A 20,085-nucleotide genomic window follows, 5' to 3' on the forward strand; every position below is an offset into this window, starting at 1 on the left:
AATTTTGATAACATGGTTAAAGTTAGTAGGAAGAATAAAGTAAGAGGTCTATTGAACTTGCATAAACCTGATAATGTTATGTGTAAAGAATGTCAACTTGGTAAGAAGAATAAGTCAAGTTTCTAAAGAAAAACATATTCATCTAATGATATCTTAGAGTTGGTTTATATTGATCTTTGTAGTCCTATGAAATTTGAAAGATCTTATGATGATAAATACTTCATTCTATTTGTTAATCATTATTCAAGAATGATGAATGTAATGCTTCTAAAGTTAAAATCTTATGAATTTAATATGTTGAAATGGTACAAAAAAAGAGTAAAAAAAGAAACTAGTACAAATTTGAAATGTTTAAGATTTGATAGAGGAGGTGAATTCATGTCTAATGAATTTCCTAACTTTAAGTATTGAGCATGGAATTAAAAGGAAATTATCTGCACCTAGAAACACTAACATAATGACATTACAGAAAGGAGAAAAAAAATAATTTTTTAATGTGCTAGAACACTACTTATTAAGAAATGATTTGGACAAATGTTCTAGAGAGAGGTAGTTAGTACTAATGTCTAACCCTTAACTAAGTTTAGTTGAAGATAGTTGTAAATAAAATACCTTATGAACTCTAGTATGGACACACAGAGAATGTAAATTATTTCAAAATATTTGGAAGTAGGTATTATACTCATAACTATTATAGAAATGGAAATTTTTATTCAAAAGGATATGAAGGCATATTCTTAGGATACTCTACTTGGAGAAAGGAATATAAGTGTTTGAATAAGGTGAATGACACTATGGTTGAAAGTGCAAATGTGAGAATTGATGAGTTTACAAATAAGAATGATAAGGAAAGAAAGAGAGAACCTAAAGACTACAATATATTTTTCTATGTACAATAAAAAAGCACCTAACACTTAACCCATACAAAAAACCAAATCATAGCAAAGAATAACCAAACAATAGTAGAGAGCTATAGGGGAATCATTTGTATTACTTGAGAAATAAACAAAGCATACTGAGAAGAATGTTGAACCCCAACCAAATGATGAAAATGTTTGAGAATGAAGAACATATCCTATTTTATAAAAATATGTCAAAAGGAACCATTTATAGAATCAGATAATTGGAGATAAGAATGTTTGATTCATGACAAGAATTAATTTAAGAGACAACATGTGCTTGATTTATGAGTTTGAGATGAGAATTATAAATATGCATTTGAAGATGAATATTGGATTAATACAATGAAAAAATATAGAGTAGATTGGGAAGAATAATACATGAACACTAGTATCAATAATAGAGACCCCTCCACTATCTCACTACCAACTACTAGAATTTAAAGAAAGCCTAAAGTGGGGGCAAAATGAAAGACACTAGGAAGGAAAAAGGTTATTACTATTCGAGAAGAGGAAGTAAGTAATAATATTGTGGATGGAATACAATAGACCATATAGGAAGCTTATTCTAATTAAATTAAATGAAGATCATATCATGGAACATTCATGGCATACATGGGTCACACAAGTAGGATTTAGTTATTAATTTGATCAAGGTCAATTAACCAAATTTTGTTTTGATTCAAGAGACTAAAATAAATAAGGAAAGAGTGGAGGCTATCAAATTTGGAAAATTTAATATTGTTGGATCTAGTTATGAGGGAGCTTCTAGTGGGCTTGTTATCCTTAGGAATTCCAATAAATATAAATGACATATTATCTATGAAGGTGATAACATGAGAAAATTTACTAATGTTAGGGAGGGTGATAGTTGGTATTACTTGAATGTCTATGCTCCAAACACTAAACATAGTACATCTTAGTATTGAGATTGAATCAAAAATATTTCTGGAAGATTTTAAGGTAGATGGATTATAATGAGGGATTTAAGTACCCCCTCAAGAGCTAGGAGAAAAAATGTGTCATGGAGATTGACCTTGATAGCAAAATGAATCACATGAATCTTATTAGTGATTTAGTACTCATTGATCTGGACCTTCAAGGGGTGGACTTTACCTAGTCTAATTGTAGACTTGGAAAGGAGTGCATCCAGGTGAGACTTAATAGATCACTCATTACAATGGATTGGTTGGAAAATTTTTCATGCACCTTATTAGTAATGGCCAAGATAGGGTCATATCACTCCCTAATAGCTCTAATGATAGAATAACTAGATAGGAAAATAAGTTTTTCTTTTAGATTTGAGAGAATGTGTCTAGGGCATCTTAATATCAAGGACAAAATTAAGGAGTGGTGGTCCATTTAAGTTGATGGTACAACTATTTTTAAAGTGGATAAGAAGTTAAGGAATGTCAAAAATAAAATCAAGATATAGAATAAAACTAAGTTTGGTAACATTTTTGAACTTGAAGCTAACTTACTAGAGGAAATTTCCTAGTTACAAGGAACTATCTAGAATCTGGCATATGACAATGAAATTCTAGAGTAATAAAAATCCTTGTTAGTATCTTATCATGATATCATTGGTAAAGAGTAAACTTTCTAGAGACAAAGATCTAGATCTATCTGGTTGTGAGAAAGTGATCAAAACATAAGGTTCTTTCATCTCATGATCTCAAGCACATATTGCATAACAAGATATCTAAGCTTCTCAAAAATAATGAGACAATTACTAATGAAGCCAGAATCATCTTGAAAGATAAGGGATATTTTGAAGAGATCCTTTCTATTTCCCTAACAATATCTATCAATGAACATGAGAGGATATTGAAGAACATTCACTAGTACATTTTGACTCATTTTTTGATGAAAATTGGTCAACTTTTTGACTTATGTTGGTCAAATTTTTTACAAACTATTTTGTTGCTATTTTTTTCATAAAAATTTGGACCAATTTTCCTTTGGTCAAAATTTTGACCAAATTGTCAATGATCACTATATGTTATGGCAATAAGCCTCCTTTATATCATACAACAAAAACACTCATCACCATGACTTATAGCAATATCTCCTCCTTTTTGATAGAAAAGATCACTATATTCTCTAGTGATATCTCCTCTTTTATCATTGAAAATACTCATCACCATGACTTATAGTGATATCTTCTCCTTTTTTATAGAAGTGTTTGCTAAATTCTGTAGTGATATCTCCTCCTTTTTTATCCCCAAAAACACTCATCATCATGACTTATAGAGATATCTCTTCCTTTTCATTATAAGAGTTCACTATATTCTATAGCAATATCTCCTCCTTTTTTATCACTAAAAACACTCATCACCATGACTTATAGTGATACAAAATCTCTATTGCTTATCTCTAAAATGATTATATTTCTTTTCCATCTGCTGATAATTGCTCTATGTTATAGTGATAAGCCAACTTTCTCACTCATCATTTTATTATTTTTGAAGTTTCTTTGGATAGCAATAAAAGGGATCACTATATGTCATAGCAATATACTTTCCTCATTGCTCATCACTATGTCAAGATTAGGCCTTCTTTGTATAGAGATAGAAGAGTTTATTATATTCTATAGTGATACAACATCTCTATCCCCATCATTGTAATGATTATATTATTTTTTCATTTGCCAATGATCGCTATATGTTATAGCAATAAACCTAATTTATTGATCATCACTATATTATTTTTGCAATTTTTTCACATAGTGATAAAAGGGATCACTATATGTCATAGCAATATACTTTCCCCATTGCTCATCTCTACGTCAAGATTAAGCTTTATATAGTGATAGAAGAGTTTTTTATAATCTATAGCGATATCTCATCATTTTTTATCACTAAAAATACTCATTGCCATGACTTATAGCGATACAACATCTCTATCACTCATTGTTGTAATAATTATAATTTTTTTCCATTTTCCAATAATCACTATATTTTATAGTGATAAGTCTCCTTTATCGCTTATTGCTATATTTTTTTTGTAGTTTCTTCTCATAGCGATAAAAGGGATTGCTATATTTCATAGCGATATACTTTGCTCATCTCTCATTTCCTTTGTCAAGATTAGGCCTTCTCTATATAGAGATAGAATATTTTTCTATATTATATAATGATATAGTAACCAAAATCTCTTTTGACCATATTGCAATCACTATAGTGTATCCTTACTCAAGAAGCCTAATCATTCTAACCATAGTGGTACATGAAAAATCAAACAAAGAAACAACATTTCTATTTATTGCAGTTTCTAATACAACTATGTGAAATAAATCTCATTAATAATTAAATCAAATGTCAAATGATAGATTCTAATTTGTATTCAATGGTTTGATTAAGGTGGGGCATCAAAGAAATATATAGAGAAGTCAAGGCAGAGTTTCACAACATCTATTGAATGTTTGGTGGAATTAGTGTGGCATATGCTTCCATGATTTCTAACCATAAATCCAAGTAAGTTATGACATCCAACCCTAAAGATATAAAAAGAAAGATAAACTAAACATTTCATATGAATCCACCAATATTTTTTTGAATGAGGGGTTACAATGTTCGCATCTTTGGCACTTTAGTTAATGTGACCTATACAAGGTAGTGATAGTGTGAAACGTAGCTACTTGTGCATTCGTTGGTTCACTTAATGTTGTCAAGCAAGAGTCCATTGAAATATATTGAGGAGGAAAGCAAGGATACCACACACACACACACACACACACACACACACACACACACACACACACACACACATATATATATATATAAGCTAGTAGATTAGAGGAGAATTATCAATTACATATTTGAAGAATTCAAATAGGAAAGGCTTCATAACCTAGCACACATTTAGTGAAGAGTATACATGACCCATCTATAACTAGAATAAGGATGCAATAGTATTGTGATATTATATTAGGCAAATCATGAGTAGGCTACCACAAAATATAGAGGTTTAACTAGAAAATAATAAATGGATAAGTATTATCTCATACACATCACAATATATCTAGAATAGAAACTTCATACTCTTGTCAACTGTCAATATCAAACTAGTGCTCAAATATATTACCTTAAATCATATCAGACTTGAGTGTGGATATTATTATCTATTACCTTCCTCTATCAATGTATAAGGTGTTCATTAATAAATTCTAGTGTAAAGGAGTTCAAATTTGAATAAAACTAAGGGTGCAGACTTAGGTGTGAATAATATTATCTATTACCTTCCTCTATCAACGTATAAGGTGTTCATTAATAAATTCTAGTGTAAAGAAGTTCAAATTTGAATAAAATCAGGGGTGAACTAGCAAATTTCTATAGCATGCTATATAATTTTATATAACCTTTAGAAATTATTGGTTTTTTGCAACCTTGGATCCTTTTAGATCTTTTAGATTGAGGGTAGAATTTAGGTTATTCTATAGGGGACATTAGAATAGATGCATGTTACCAATGTCTTTCTACATGTGAGGATGATCAAACTTAAGTCATAGGAACAAAACTACAACAAGTATCCTGCCATACCCAGGTTATTCAATGTGTTAACTATTATACAGACTAGAGCCTAGTACTCTATGATGCCTCTTCGATTTTTGATGTCAATATTTTTTCTATCGCTATATTTTTCAAACATGATTCCCAAATAACATGATTGGTGTATACATTTACTTGCCTAGCTTTAATACAAAGTTATTGATCTAAAAGGAATTAATGTCATGCTACTGCTAGGAACTAAAGAAAGAAAAAAGTCTTGGTATAGATCCAAATTTATAATTTATATTAATAATATTTTATTAGGGGATACAATGCACCTACAGAGAACCATGCATATAGTTTTAGCTTTTAACTAGATATTGAATTCCTAATAGACTAAATGCCTACAGTATTCTCAAGCATAATAAGATAGTTACAGTTTATATTAGGTAGTTATCTCAAGAGTTCAAGTATATTTGTACTACATCAAGAATCATTAATAATAAAAAGTCTTCTTACAAGCATTTGGCTGCGTAAGTATCTTCATATACCCAACAAAGATATTAGAAAAGTTTTACAAAACTCTAGGTAAAGTTTCTACAGTTATCACATGTACATGCACTTCATAGAATAGGGTACTCAAAATTGAAGTCATAGGAGTATTATCTTTGCATTCAAAATCCCTGCAAGCATCCCAATCTAGAATAAGGAAAGAGGAAGGTTATTGGATTTATATCATATTGTACTTTATAGGGAGTATGCTTTAACATGAGACTCAAGAGATACACCAGCTATTAAGTAATCAACTAATAGTAAAGTGCAAGTGTTTACCATCTCTCTTTGAGAAGTCACCTCTCTGTAATCAAATAGAAAAAGGAAGATGGTTAGTTAGTTATAAGAAAATCCTTAAAAGATATATGACATTACTTCAAAATTAACAAAATACTCAAAGAAAACAACTTATCATCTCAAATTTACATTTTAAATTGTTGACATTTTATATATTGAAAGTAGCAAAATATGTTAGCATGGATACAAAAAAAGAAGAGAAGCTATTTATATTTTAAAATGAAAATTCATGTCAAGCATATCAAGAAATGCCTACAAGAGACCTACACAAGTAACACAAAAAATAATATTGCATGTCTACTATTGAGAAAGGAACTACAAAAATGTTCACAAGGGAGAAAATGGCAATAAATTGTAATTATCACACATAACATTCTTATCAAGTACCTAGAACCTCTCCGACTAAAATTTGAATTATAAAGATTTTCATTTTCTAATTGTTCTTATTCAAAAAATCTAATGGACCAAAAATATATATATAGAAATTGTATGGAACTATAGACATATTCTTAATGGAAGAAGGGTTATTCACTAGAAAGGATGAAAGATAAATCATTCCATGATAGAAGAATATTTGTAGGAAGATTCATACAATTTAAATAAGTGAGATTGGTAGATAGGAAAAACACCCTTCACTAAATTAAGCCATTGTAGCATATATGAAAATAGAAAAAGCACAAGATTTCATGATAACACTCAAAGAAATGTCTCTCTTTCCCTTTCTAACCAATCCTTTCACAAATGGCCAAAGATTTATGACTACCCAAACACTTCACAAATACTCTGTAAATAGCCTCTCTTTGATCTCATCGACACTATCCACAATTAAAACAATGTTCCAAGTAAGGCCTACTAAGTTTAATAATAATATTATAGTTGGTATGATGAAAAATGTAGAGGAATAAAATGTAAACTTTCCCTCATCACCATTCTCTTCTTCCTCTGACCCCTTTGGAGTCACACAAAATATCATCTCAAGCAATCCCAACAACTTCATTGGAACATCAAATAGTGAAATTAACCATGAAGATGTATACACAATGAGCCACATGCATTGGTTATTCCACCACTCTCTTACAGAACACCCAAGAAGAATATACTACATGAGTTGATATCCATAGACTGAAAGGAAGAGTGCTAGTGCAATTGGAAAAGAAACCTCTATAATATGCATTAGCAATAAAGCTAGTGTTAAAAAATGAAAATTATGGTATAAAAATATGTAAATAAAAATGAGTTTGTCTTTTTTATATAGTTTAAATAGCACATTATAAGATTTGAGTTGTTTGAGTGGTTCATCACCCATATTTATGATACAATTTAAGTAGTGCATTCTATGATTTGAGTTGTTTGGGTGGCTCATCTAAAATCACAGACTCATTTACTAATATTATTAAAGATGCACCACCTCAATGAATCAAATGAGTTTCTTAAACATCACACACTAAGGTATAATTGTTAAATAGTTAAAATTGACTTCCTTTTTCAAAACTTATCTTGTCCTAAAGATTACCTAAATCAACACATAGAATATATTGTTCATGCCACAACCATATGATGATACCAATGGCTAATAGGTTAATAGTGTTTTTAAATTTGGATAGATAAGATGATATTAATATAAAATGAAATCTTGGGCAAGAATGATTTATGATATAGCAGACTCATGACAAGAAGTAAGGCATAGCAGATAACCGGTATTGACCAAACAAACCATAGGAAAAAATATGCATAAAGCATCCTCTTCCTTAGGCTAATGCCTCTTATGAGTCCAATGAAAGGACAAGGTTTTCTTACAAATATTTCAAGCAGTCTTGTTGCCCATCTCTTATGCTGAACAAGGGTATCTGGACCAATGGTTGTTGCACATCCCATGAAAAATAGTTCCTTTGGTTGGACACTAAAGGAATGCTAACCTAGACTATAAATCTCCATTCTTATCATAACATCCTTAAGTGCAGATCCATACATCCATCCCACTTGCAACCAATCAAAAGTGGGTTAGCATTTATTCTATGGAAGATTTTTGCGGGTTGCATCAAATATCAAATATATAAGGTGATATGTAAACTTATGTGTTTGGATTTGATTGTGTATGGTTTTTTAGCATCAATGTTTCAGATCATGCTTTATGATCCATCATCAAAATGAGAGAATGCATTGAAACATGAAATATATAGACCATGACCAACCAAAGGAGAATAAAAAGATAAAGAGGATTGGTCTACATATTTCACTTTTCCATTCTTTCTTTCTCTTATCCTGATGATGGATTGCAAAGTGTGATCCAAAAAATTGATGCTAAAAAAAATACACAATCAAATCTAAAAACAATAATTTACATATCAAATGGATAGTGGACATGTGATAAGATTAATATAAGATGATGGGAAATATTTTAGTAGGAATTATTTTTAAGAAAAAAACAAGGTTATGCATCTTCTACCAATTTCCCTAAGTAGTTTTGGCTTCATAGCTACAACTAGAAACATTCAAAACTTCCTTTGTAACAAGGGAAGGAAGGGTATGGCTATTATATGGAATGTCACATAGTATAGCCCAAGCTGCTTCAACTAGGGTTTGGGATTGTCCAAATGCTTTCTTCAATTCTTCAGATGAATAAGATGATGCAAAGTCTAGAATCTCTACTTAGGAAACATCATACATGTTATTGATTGAATATTTAAAGGGTTTATAAAATAAATTATATAATCCTTTTTTTAGGATTAACCTAAAACAGAAATAACAGTTACATACAAATATAACCAATATTCAAAAATAATAGATTGCATAGAAGAGAACACAAGACACCAAGAATTAATGTGGTTCACCCAATCCCTAGGCTACACCCACCAATAAAAAGTCCAATACTATTATCTTCTAGTGATTACAATCTGTAATCCCTTACAACTCAATGCTACTATAAGAAGCTACAATATCACCATTACATTTTGAAATCCCTAACTCTAAGCCTTTTTTATGCAAGCTTTTTCCACTTACAAAATTTGGGATAGAATAAGTCATCCAATAAGAAAAATAATAGCCAACACCTTTTACAATATAAGGGCATTTTTGGCTTCAACGATGTTGTCCCCGAACACCCCTATGGGGTGTTACCAATCAACCCCACCCTGTACTACGATAGGGAGCACACTTGAGGCACTTCCCTAGGACCCCATAGAAAAAATATGGGGAGAAAATTGTACTAAACAAACCTTCAAGTATGATTTATCCACATCACAATAATATCCCACGTAGAGACTAATCAGACTCCAAAACAATAACCTCCAACTCAGAGACTATTCATAGCACTGCTAAACCTATAGCTCACATTGGAATATCTAACCACCTTGGACTCTACTATCATTTTATTCTCTTCAGTCTAGAAGACCAACTAAAGTTGGAGAGGAGTTAAACTTCTCCCTTTTCACTACCTTTGTAAACATATCTATTGAATTGTCATCTATATATATCTTGTCCAAATTTAACTATCCATCATTCAAAACTAACCAAATGAAATGGTACCGCAACTATATATGTTTTGTCTTTGAATGCAGAGCTGAATTCTTTGCAAGATGAATGACAGTCTAGCTATCTATGAGAAAATAATTATCCCTCTATGGATGTCTCAACTCTTCCATAAATAACTAAAGCCATATCATCTCCTTGGTTTCCTTTGTATTAGCAAAATACTCTACCTCTATACTAGATAAAGCATTAACCTTTTGCAACCTAGAAACCCAACTCACTGCTACCCCATTGACAATAAATACATAACCTATAGTACTCCACCTAATATCAATATCTCTTGCCAAATATAAGTCAACATATCCCTATAAATCAATAGTAGATCCCCCAAAAGTAGACACTTACTAGATGTCCATCTCTAATATCTGAGAATCCATTTCATTGTATTCCAATTCTCAATTCCTAGATGACTCGTATACCTACTAATGACTTCTACTGCATGTGCAATATCTAGCCTAGCACATATTATAGCATACATCAAGCTTCCTATAGCTGAAGTATAAGGTACCTTAGACATCTTACCCTCATCTTCTTATGTCTTTGGACACATCTCCTTAGTCAACTTCAAATGACTAGGTAAAGGTGTGCTGACAACTTTAGCATTCTCCATAGAGAAATGTTGCAACACCTTCACAATATAATCAACCTAATTTCTTGTGCTTCCTACCTCTATAGATATTCTTACCAAGAATTTTTTTTACTACCCCCAAATCCTTCATAGAAAATTCATGTGCTAACTGGCATTTCAACCCCTTAATGTGATCCATTTTAGACCTAGCTACAAGCATATCATCAACATATAAACATAAAATAATGTAGCTATCATCATCCAACCTCTTAAAGTAAACACAATGATCTAAACACCTATTGTATCCATCTTCATGCATAAACCTACCAAATTTTAGATACCATTGTCCAGGTGCTAGCTTTAAGCCATATAAACTTTTCTTCAATCTGTACACTAAGTTCTCCTTACCTTTGACCTCAAATCCTTGTGGTTGTGCCATATATATCTCTTCATCCAAATCATCATGAAGAAAGGTTGTTTTAACATCAAGCTATTCTAAATGCAAATCTTCAGTAGCCACAATACTTAAAATAGTGTGAATAGAAATCATTTTGACAGTAGAAGAGAATATTTCATCAAAATCAATGCCTTTTTTCTATGTAAATCCTTTTACCTCTAACATGGCTTTAAATATTTGCTTACCTTTGTCGTCTTCTTTCAACCTATAAACCCATTTATTTTATAAAGCAATTTTACCTATAGGAAACTTGCATAAATCTCATGTCTTATTTTTCAGCAAAGAGTCCATTTCTTCTTTCATTGTAGACTCCCACTGAATCTTTGTATCCACCTACATAGCTTCATAATAACATTTAGGTTCATTGGCATCTATTAGTAAAAGAGAATACAAAGAGGGAGACAATCTTTTTGGAGTTCTACTTAGCCTTGTTGACCATATAACATTCACTAGTGTGTGTGATATTTTTGTAGCAGTTTTTGCAGATCATGAGAATTATTAGAACATCATCTTTTGGAGTATCATCTAGCACTACATAATAATTTTTTTTTTTCTCATGTTGCTGCAACAGATCTTTGTATAACTTTTTCTCATTGAATATGACATCCCTACTTCTTTCAATTTTACAAATTTCAAAATCTCAAAGCCTATAACCAAATTCATTAATGTCATATCCAACAAATACACATTTCTTTGACTTATCTTCCAGCTTGGTTCTATTTTCAGAATCTATATGAGAAAATGCTTCACAACCAAAGGTTCTAAGAAAATAATAACTCACCTTTTTACTATTTTATTCTTCCTCTACAATACCACAACCCAAAGAAGTAGAGGGACCTTTATTAATCAAATATATAGTAGTATTGATAGCCTCTTCCTATATGTTTAAAGCAAACCCAACACATAACCTCATGCTCCGTACACACTCCATTATAGTCTTATTCATGCATTCAACCACTCCATTTTCCTATGGAGTCCTTGGAATAGTTTTCCATCATTATTAGATCTAATACATTTTAAATTCTTACCAATCTCATTTTCAACCAAGCATTTCCATTTCTTAAAAGTTTTAAATACATCAGATTTATGTCTAAAGAAATAAAACCATACTTTTCTAGTTGCATCATCAATAAATATAACATAACAATGAGACCCACCAAAGGAAGATATCTGGGCTAGTCCCCATACATCTATATGCACGAGCTCTAATCTTTGATTTTTCTTTTCCTTTCCAGTCTTCACAAAACTCACTCTCTTTTGTTTTCCATACACACAACTTTCACAAAAATCCATATTAACACATTTCAAACCTAGTAAAACTTTCTTTGAATGAAGTACTTTCATACATTTCTACTCATGTTCCCAATTCTATTGTGCCACAACTCTATATCAGAATCTACAACAACTATTTGTTCTCCCTACTCAACTACAATAATTGTTCCTGGACATTCATTTTTCTCTAAAAAAATTAAAGTAGAAGGAACAATATGACCTATACAAAAGATATAAGGTGCCTACTTTCACACCTTTTGGAACCTTCCAATTTTTATCATTAAAAGTAACTACACAACTCTCATCACCAAATTTTCCTACTAAATTAAATTCCTACTCAACCTTGGAACATGTCTTACCTCATTTAGTAGCCAATGATTCCCCTTCTACAACTTAATCTTAACTTTTACCTTTCCAACAATCTAATAGGATTCATTATCCCCCAAATAAACAAGCCCAAAATCCCCTTGGAGATAATCAATAAAATAACCTCTATGAGGTGTAGCATGAAATGAAGCACTAAAATCTAAAATTCATGAATCATCAATACTTTATAAAGAAAGAAGCAAAGCATCCTCTTTGGATTTGTTACTTACCACATTTTCCTCCTTGTTCCCTTCTAGTTTATCTCCTTCATTGTTCTTTCAATTCCAACAATCTTTCTTCTTATGCCTAGGTTTACCATAGTACAACAATCTCTTAGTCCTTTGGAGTGAGACCTCTTCCCCTTTGACTTTCCTCTTGATTTCCCATAATTTTTAGAATTATTTCCTCTCTTAGTCATTTTGCCTCTACTTTGTACATTCAAAGCACTTCCTGATGTAGATCCACTTGAGGTTTTCCTACAAGTTTCCTCACTCAAAATAACACTGATCACAACATCAAATTTTAGGGTATTAGATCTAGAAATAGAATTACTTATAGCCATTACTGAAATTTATTTTTTCTGATTTTTTATGATATTAAAAGCCTCTAATCAGATTTTCAAAATCAAACAACCAATATCCACCAAATTTCTCAATAAACCCCAAATCGGGTATGCCAGAAATAGTGCCAAAAACTTCACAGCTTCACATATTATTAATAAATCTGAAAATGAACATTTTTACAAAAATTTCAGCAGAATAATGGCCTAAAAAATGACATTTACAGATCTTTATAGCATCTACACAACAGCTCACAAATGTAGGACAAAAACTATGCTCATCGGGCTCCCGAAATAACACAAAAATGCCCAGAAACACCACAAAAACACTAATAAATGATCTCAAAAGTTGAACCACATCCCAATACATATATTCAGCTCTATTTTAACATCTAAAGGTATAAAATACAGCATCAACCCAAACTGATATGAAATACTCAATCGGAAACACCAAACTCTTACAAAAACACACCCGAAAAACTACAAATGTGCACTATTAAGCACAAAGGCAAACTCTGCATGAGCATGCACATGGAATGGCTTCAAAATACCATCTTTAGCCTTCCTAAAAACCTAAAAACTCCCATTCTTGGGTCTCCTTCTCCACAGGTTTGGCAACCTCTGAAGAATAACAAAGAAATGAGCAAAAATCAAGTTCTGAAATCAGCCCAAAATGCCTCCAAACTCCTTAAAAGAGGGCATAACCCTAACTCACATCCAAGAGGGGTTAATAAAACATATTTTAATAATAATTTTCATTTATTAGTCCATTAGCTTCCACATATTATCCCTTTTTTTTGAAACTTCACCTTTTTGGGCCTGCCTGTCTTAGAAAAGATTATTATTTTTAATTATTTGAAAAGGGAACATGACAAGTCCTCTCCTTCCAAATATTGCTTGTCCTCAAGCAATGGCTGAACAATAAACCAATCAATCCACCTAGATCCCAAATGTAGTCATGAACTATACTATTGTCAATTAACATAGGCTTTTGCAATATCCTCTGCAATATAACCAAGAGGAATCCATAATCAAACTGACAATAACTGCTCAACCAAACTCCAAAGTCACAACTTCCACAGTCAAAAACACATGAGACACAAACTCTTAGAACATCAAAACCCAAGTAAAGTGGACAAATCAAACTACCAACATAGTAAATACCATCAACGCATCCCACTGGCCTATACAGAATGTACAATCCAACTCTGCAACAATGGTGAATGCTCCCGAATGAAATTGTACCAAGTATGGATAATCCACACACTGTACAACTCCTGCAGTCAACACAACTTTGTAGATCACCAGCCACTGTCTCATAACCATAACTCCCATGGACCCCTGATGGTGAAAAGCCATCACAAGATAAATAGTAAGAAATGGAACCCAAACCAAATTTGCCTACCATCAACTCCTCAACACAAGGATCAAATGCTAACTGATGTACATACCTTGCAATATAATGTTGATAAAGAAAACCAACCTCAGTCAACAGCTCACCATGAACAAGTGATACAACCCACTGTGACTGATCACCAGCTAAGTTAGGAGATGTCATATCCAAAGGAGTAGAATCAATAACAACACCCACTAAAGCATCACTCCAAAACTCTTGCTCTAAGTCATGTATTATCAAGCTGTAAATTGTAGAACCTATCACCATGTCATGCCCATCACGAATCTCATCCCGAGGTGTCAAACTATCCCATAACTGATGATAAGGACTAGGAACTGAAGTACATCTCTGTATCATCATCTCATCAACATGGTCATCAAAGGTAAATTGATGAACATACCTCACAATGTAATGTCGATAGAATGCGCCAATCTCAGTCAGTGGCTTAGATTGCAATCCAGATGTAACTAACTACAATCAATCACTAACCAAGTTGGAACTGACTACTACATCTGAAGACATCACCAAGGGAGTAGTATTACTAGAAGGAACCATGCCAACTAACAGCTCACCAACATCACACATGGTATTTGATACAACATCTCTAGTCTCCATGCCATTAGTACTAGAGGTCACCACCATGTTAAGCATATCACAACAATCTGCTACAGCACCCAACTCAACTGAACCTAACTCTAGTGGGGACGAACCCGATATGCCAATGTTAGTATCAAGGATGGATGTGTCCCCATCTCCACTATCTTTGACAATCTCGACCATGGACATCCTCAGATCACCAGACACCATAGCTTGTGACTGTATAGAATTTAGTAAAGACTGTAGTTGCTCTAACTCCATGGTCACCTTATCCAAATAAAACTGTGACTCCTTGAAAGCCAACTGTGTACTCTCAAGAATCTCAAAAGTCACCTCAAGCTGCTAAGTAAGCTCACTCACCTCATCTTCCTTTGCCAACAATGCATCATATGTTGTACTGCCCCACTCCATAAGATAATCTCTGTCGGCTACCAACTGCATATAATCCTATCTCAGAATCTGGATAGCCTCCCATAAAGAGTGGAACTCTGTCAAGGAAAGATAACTGCCTCCCTGCTCATCACTAGTAGGAGAACCCCATCCATAAACTGCTAACAATTGATGAGCAGCATCGAAATGTTGGCAAGTGATAGCAATGTCTCGCTCACTAACTCTCAATTAATTAGACACATGATGGCACTAGCTTGACTGTCTCCTACAAACCTCCTTTGATGCACTATCTAAAGGAGTATCCTCAAAGTTACTAGTCTCTAGAGTATTACCATCCATATCCTGTGAATCAACTCTAAAGCTCATATCAACATACGGAGTATCAAAAACTGTAGCACTACTATCCAAATCCTTTGTACCCAAGGAAACTAAGTCTTCAAAACTGCCCACTGCATCCTCCAAGATGTCATCAATGCCAATATGATCCTGGGACTCATCTATACACACTACCAAATATGAAATATCATCAACACATTCTAGCAAGTATGGTCGACTGGATATATGAACAAAGCCCAACACCGGTGTATAAAATGAATACCAACATTGAACAAGCTGCTAGCACAAGAAAAGACAACACTGTGCAACCTGCTAATCAAATCCATGATAGCACCCAAACAAACACTGCTACCAAAAAGTGTTAAAGATCTCTAGTTAGCTGAATCCCAAATGCCAATATAACAATCTCGAGTCCATATCTGTAAACTAGAATTAGCTGGTAACTCAAGAAAAATCCTCACTTGAGTAATATGACCAATACCAACTAACTCCACATACCTGTTGTGATGAGATAATGAAGTCACAATACTGTCTTTGTTCACTTTCAACTGGCTGGACAAATCGTGTGAAATACTACCAGCCTCAACCTCATGTGACGAAGCATCTAACTGTGTCTGGTACTCTTTCTTAGCATAGTCATGAATGCTCAATGTCTGCTCATCTCTACTAGGTATCTCACCATCATGCACAACAACATCCTCATAATCATCATCTGAACCCACTACGCTGTAGTCACTACCTGTTGTAACTATACCATCCTGAATACCTGTGATATCACCCTTTAATAACCTGTATACAATTGTCTCAATTTGAGTATCAAGTTGACCATTACTATCAATCTACGTAATATCCTTTCTCACTACCTCCTATGGCAGAGTAGAATCTGAGACCTCAGCCTAGCTATAAGCTAGTTTCTCAAACTCCTCATGCAAGTTCTTGGTAATTGTGTCATCTACCCTGTGAGAAAATCTTCCAAATAGAAATCTAGTCAACTTATCCACCTTATCTAGGTCCAACAACATGTCATTCATTATAAAGTGGTGCTCAACCAACTGTTCAGACATGTCATGGCTTATTTTCCTAAGTTTATCTCGAATGTCTAAATAACCATCCTTTCTACTGTTCTGACTCTGGATATCAATTGTCCAAGATCGTGTCCTCTAAGACTCTGTACTATGCTTGTCCATTTTGGATAAAGTAGAGTGTAACCCCAATAGGTTATAACTTCTTCAAACACCAAAAACTAACATGCAATTGATTAGAAGTAGCATGCAACCATAGATTTTGACATGCAGCTGATTAGAAGCAACATGCAACCACCAAATTCACCAAGAACTAACATGCAAATGATTAGAAGTAGCATGCAACCATAGATTTTGTCATGCAGCTGATTAGAAGCAACATGTAACCACCAAATTCACCAAGAACTAACATGCAAATGATTAGAAGTAGTATGCAACCATAAATTTTGACATGCAAGATTTGGGTAGTTGTCAAAACTAACATGCAAACTTCTACAAACCCTCAGGCTAGCAAGATCATAGCTCTGATACCACTGAAATTTCCCTTTTCTAATTTTTTATGATATTTCAAGCCTCTAATCAGATTTTCAAAATCAAACAACCAATATCACAAAGATCCACCAAATTTCTCAATAAACCCCAAATCAGGTATCCAAAAACTTCACAGCTTCACATATTATTAATAAATCTGAAAATGAACATTTTTATAGAAATTTCAGTAGCATAATGGCCTACAAAATGAAATTTCTAGATCTATATAGAATCTACACAACGGCTCACAAACCTAAGACAAAAACTATGCTCATCGGGCTCCCAAAATAACACAAAAATGCTTGAAAACACCACAAAAACACTAATAAACTATCTCAGAATTTGAACCACATCCCAATACATATATTCAAATATATTTTAACATCTAAAAGTCTAAAATACAACAGCAACCCAAACTAATATGAAATACTCTACCGGAAACATCAAACTCTTACAAAAACACACCCGAAAAACCACAAATCTGCACTGTTAAGCACAAAGGCAAACTCTGCATGAGCATGCACATGGAATGGCTTCAAACTCCCATCCCTAGCCTTCCTAGAAACCTAAAAACTCCCATTCTTAGGTCTCCTTCTCCATAGGTTTGGCAGCCTCTGAAGAATAACAAAGAAATGAGATAAAATCAAGTTCTGGAATCAGCCCAAAATGCCTCCAAACTCCTTAAAAGAGAGCATAACCCTAACTCACATCCAAGAGGGGTTAATAAAACATATTTTAATAATAATTTTCATTTATTAGTCCTTTAGCTTCCAAAAATTATCCCTTTTTTTTGAAACTTCACCTTTTTGGGCATGCCTGCCTTAGAAAAGATTATTATTTTTAATTATTTGAAAAGGGGACATGACAATTACCAAGTCATTCTAGCTTTTAGGAAAAGAACACAAAATCAAGAGAGCCCTAATTTTTTCTTCAAAATTAATACCCACAAAAGATAACTAACTAGTAACAATATTAAACTCATTTAAATGATATGCAATAGATCCAACTTCTTTCATATTCATATTAAATAAATGCTTCACGAGAAATACCTTGTTTGAAGTGGAGGGCTTTTCATATAGTTTTGCTAGGGTTTGAATCAAATCTTCTATCATCTTCACTTCTATAATATTAAATTTCACTGATGGTGCCAAGCATAAATAAGTGCTTCCAAGTGTATTTCTGTCTAAAATCTTCTAGTCCTCATCTATCATAGTTCTCTATAGCTTGAATTTTCCTTCCAATGGCTTCCATAAATCCTTTTGATAAAGATAGTCCTCCATTTGTACCTTCCATAGCTAAAAGTTTTGCCAATTAAACTTCTCCACCTTTATCTTACCCTTGTCTGCCATTTCTCCCACTCAATCATGAGACCTTCTTGTAGAGGATCACTAAATAAAAAATGATGATGATTTGGCTAAAAAAATGACAACTGTCAGGCTCTGATACCACTTGTTAGTATTAACCTCAGATATAAATAATAGTTACATGCAAATATAACCAAGATCATAAAATAATAGATTGCACAGAAGAGAACACAAGGCACCAAGATTTAATGTGGCTCACCCAATCCCTAGGCTATGTCTACCAATAGCAAGTCCAGTATTGTTATTATCCAGTGATTACAATCTGCAATCCCTTACAGCTCAATACTGCTGCAAGAACCTACAATATCACCATTACATTATGAAATCCATAACCCTAAGCCTTTTTTATACAAGATTTTGCCACTTACAAAATTAGGGCTAGAATAAGTCATCCAATAGGAAAAATAGCAGCCAATGTCTTTACAATATAAGGGCATTTTTGGCTTCGGTAGCACTGCCCCCCAAAAAACCCCATGGGGGCATTAAAGAGAAAAATTAATGTCTCAAAATTTGATATAATTTTATAGTCTAATCTTTACTCTTTTAAGCCATGAGAAAACATTTCCAAAACACTTGTTTTAAATATCTTAAGAACTTATACTGCATACAACTAGAACCTATTAAACCTATGGATAGTGGTTATGATGTACCTTGCTTAAATATTATATATAAAGTGCAGTATTTCATATAAATTTTTTAAGCTATGTTTTAATATTTTAGTGAGAGTAGAAATATTGTTGTATATGTTTAGATGTTACTAATTTGTAGGAAATATTGAAGTGGCACGAAGAGTGGCAAATAATGTGTTAAATAAGGAGTAATGGAGACTAGTCAATGCATGAAACATAGGTCAGTTTCGAGTAATAAGCGATGTATGGGAAAGGAGTTATTTCTTAAAAGCTGACTTGTTACCCTATCTGTAGACCATTATTCTATTATTCAATCAATGTTTCAAGAGTCATGGTTGGCATCCTTGCCCTTTTTCTACTGATGATGTTTGCTTATGAGTTTTATGTTATGTTTTGTAATAAGTTCCAATCTTCTATATATATGGAGCGTTAGAGTTAGTAAAGAAATTCAAAAATTCTAAAGTTGTTCTTTGTTCTCTAAAAATTGTTCAGACATGTAACAAAAAGAGAAATTCTAATGAGAGAATGATTTTCGATTATTTGTGTTTTTAAGTTAGCTGAAGCCAACCAAGGGGGCCCTAAAATGTCCCTTTACTGATTTTGTATGATATTTCAAGCCTCAAATTAGATCTTTAAAATCAAACAACCAATATTACAAAGATCCACCAATTTCTCAATAAAACTCAAATCAAGTATGTCCGAAATAGTGCCAAAAAACTTCATAACTTCACAAATTATTAATAAATCTGAAAATGGACATTTTTAAAAAAATTTCAACAGCATAACAGCCTAAAAAATGAAATTTCCAGATCTGTATAGCCTTTACACAATA

At 32.8% G+C, this 20,085-nt stretch overlaps 1 pseudogene; it reads right to left on the reverse strand.

The window, feature by feature from the left end:
* Positions 1-6,878: 6,878 nt before the first annotated feature.
* The window catches only part of LOC149548389 (cellulose synthase-like protein H1), a 32,607-nt pseudogene continuing 19,400 nt past the window's right edge, over positions 6,879-20,085 (reverse strand).

This window comes from Cupressus sempervirens, chromosome 7 (assembly GCF_028749045.1).
Source record: "Cupressus sempervirens isolate cs-2001-9-10 chromosome 7, ASM2874904v1, whole genome shotgun sequence".
In the NCBI taxonomy this organism is placed as follows: domain Eukaryota; kingdom Viridiplantae; phylum Streptophyta; class Pinopsida; order Cupressales; family Cupressaceae; genus Cupressus; species Cupressus sempervirens.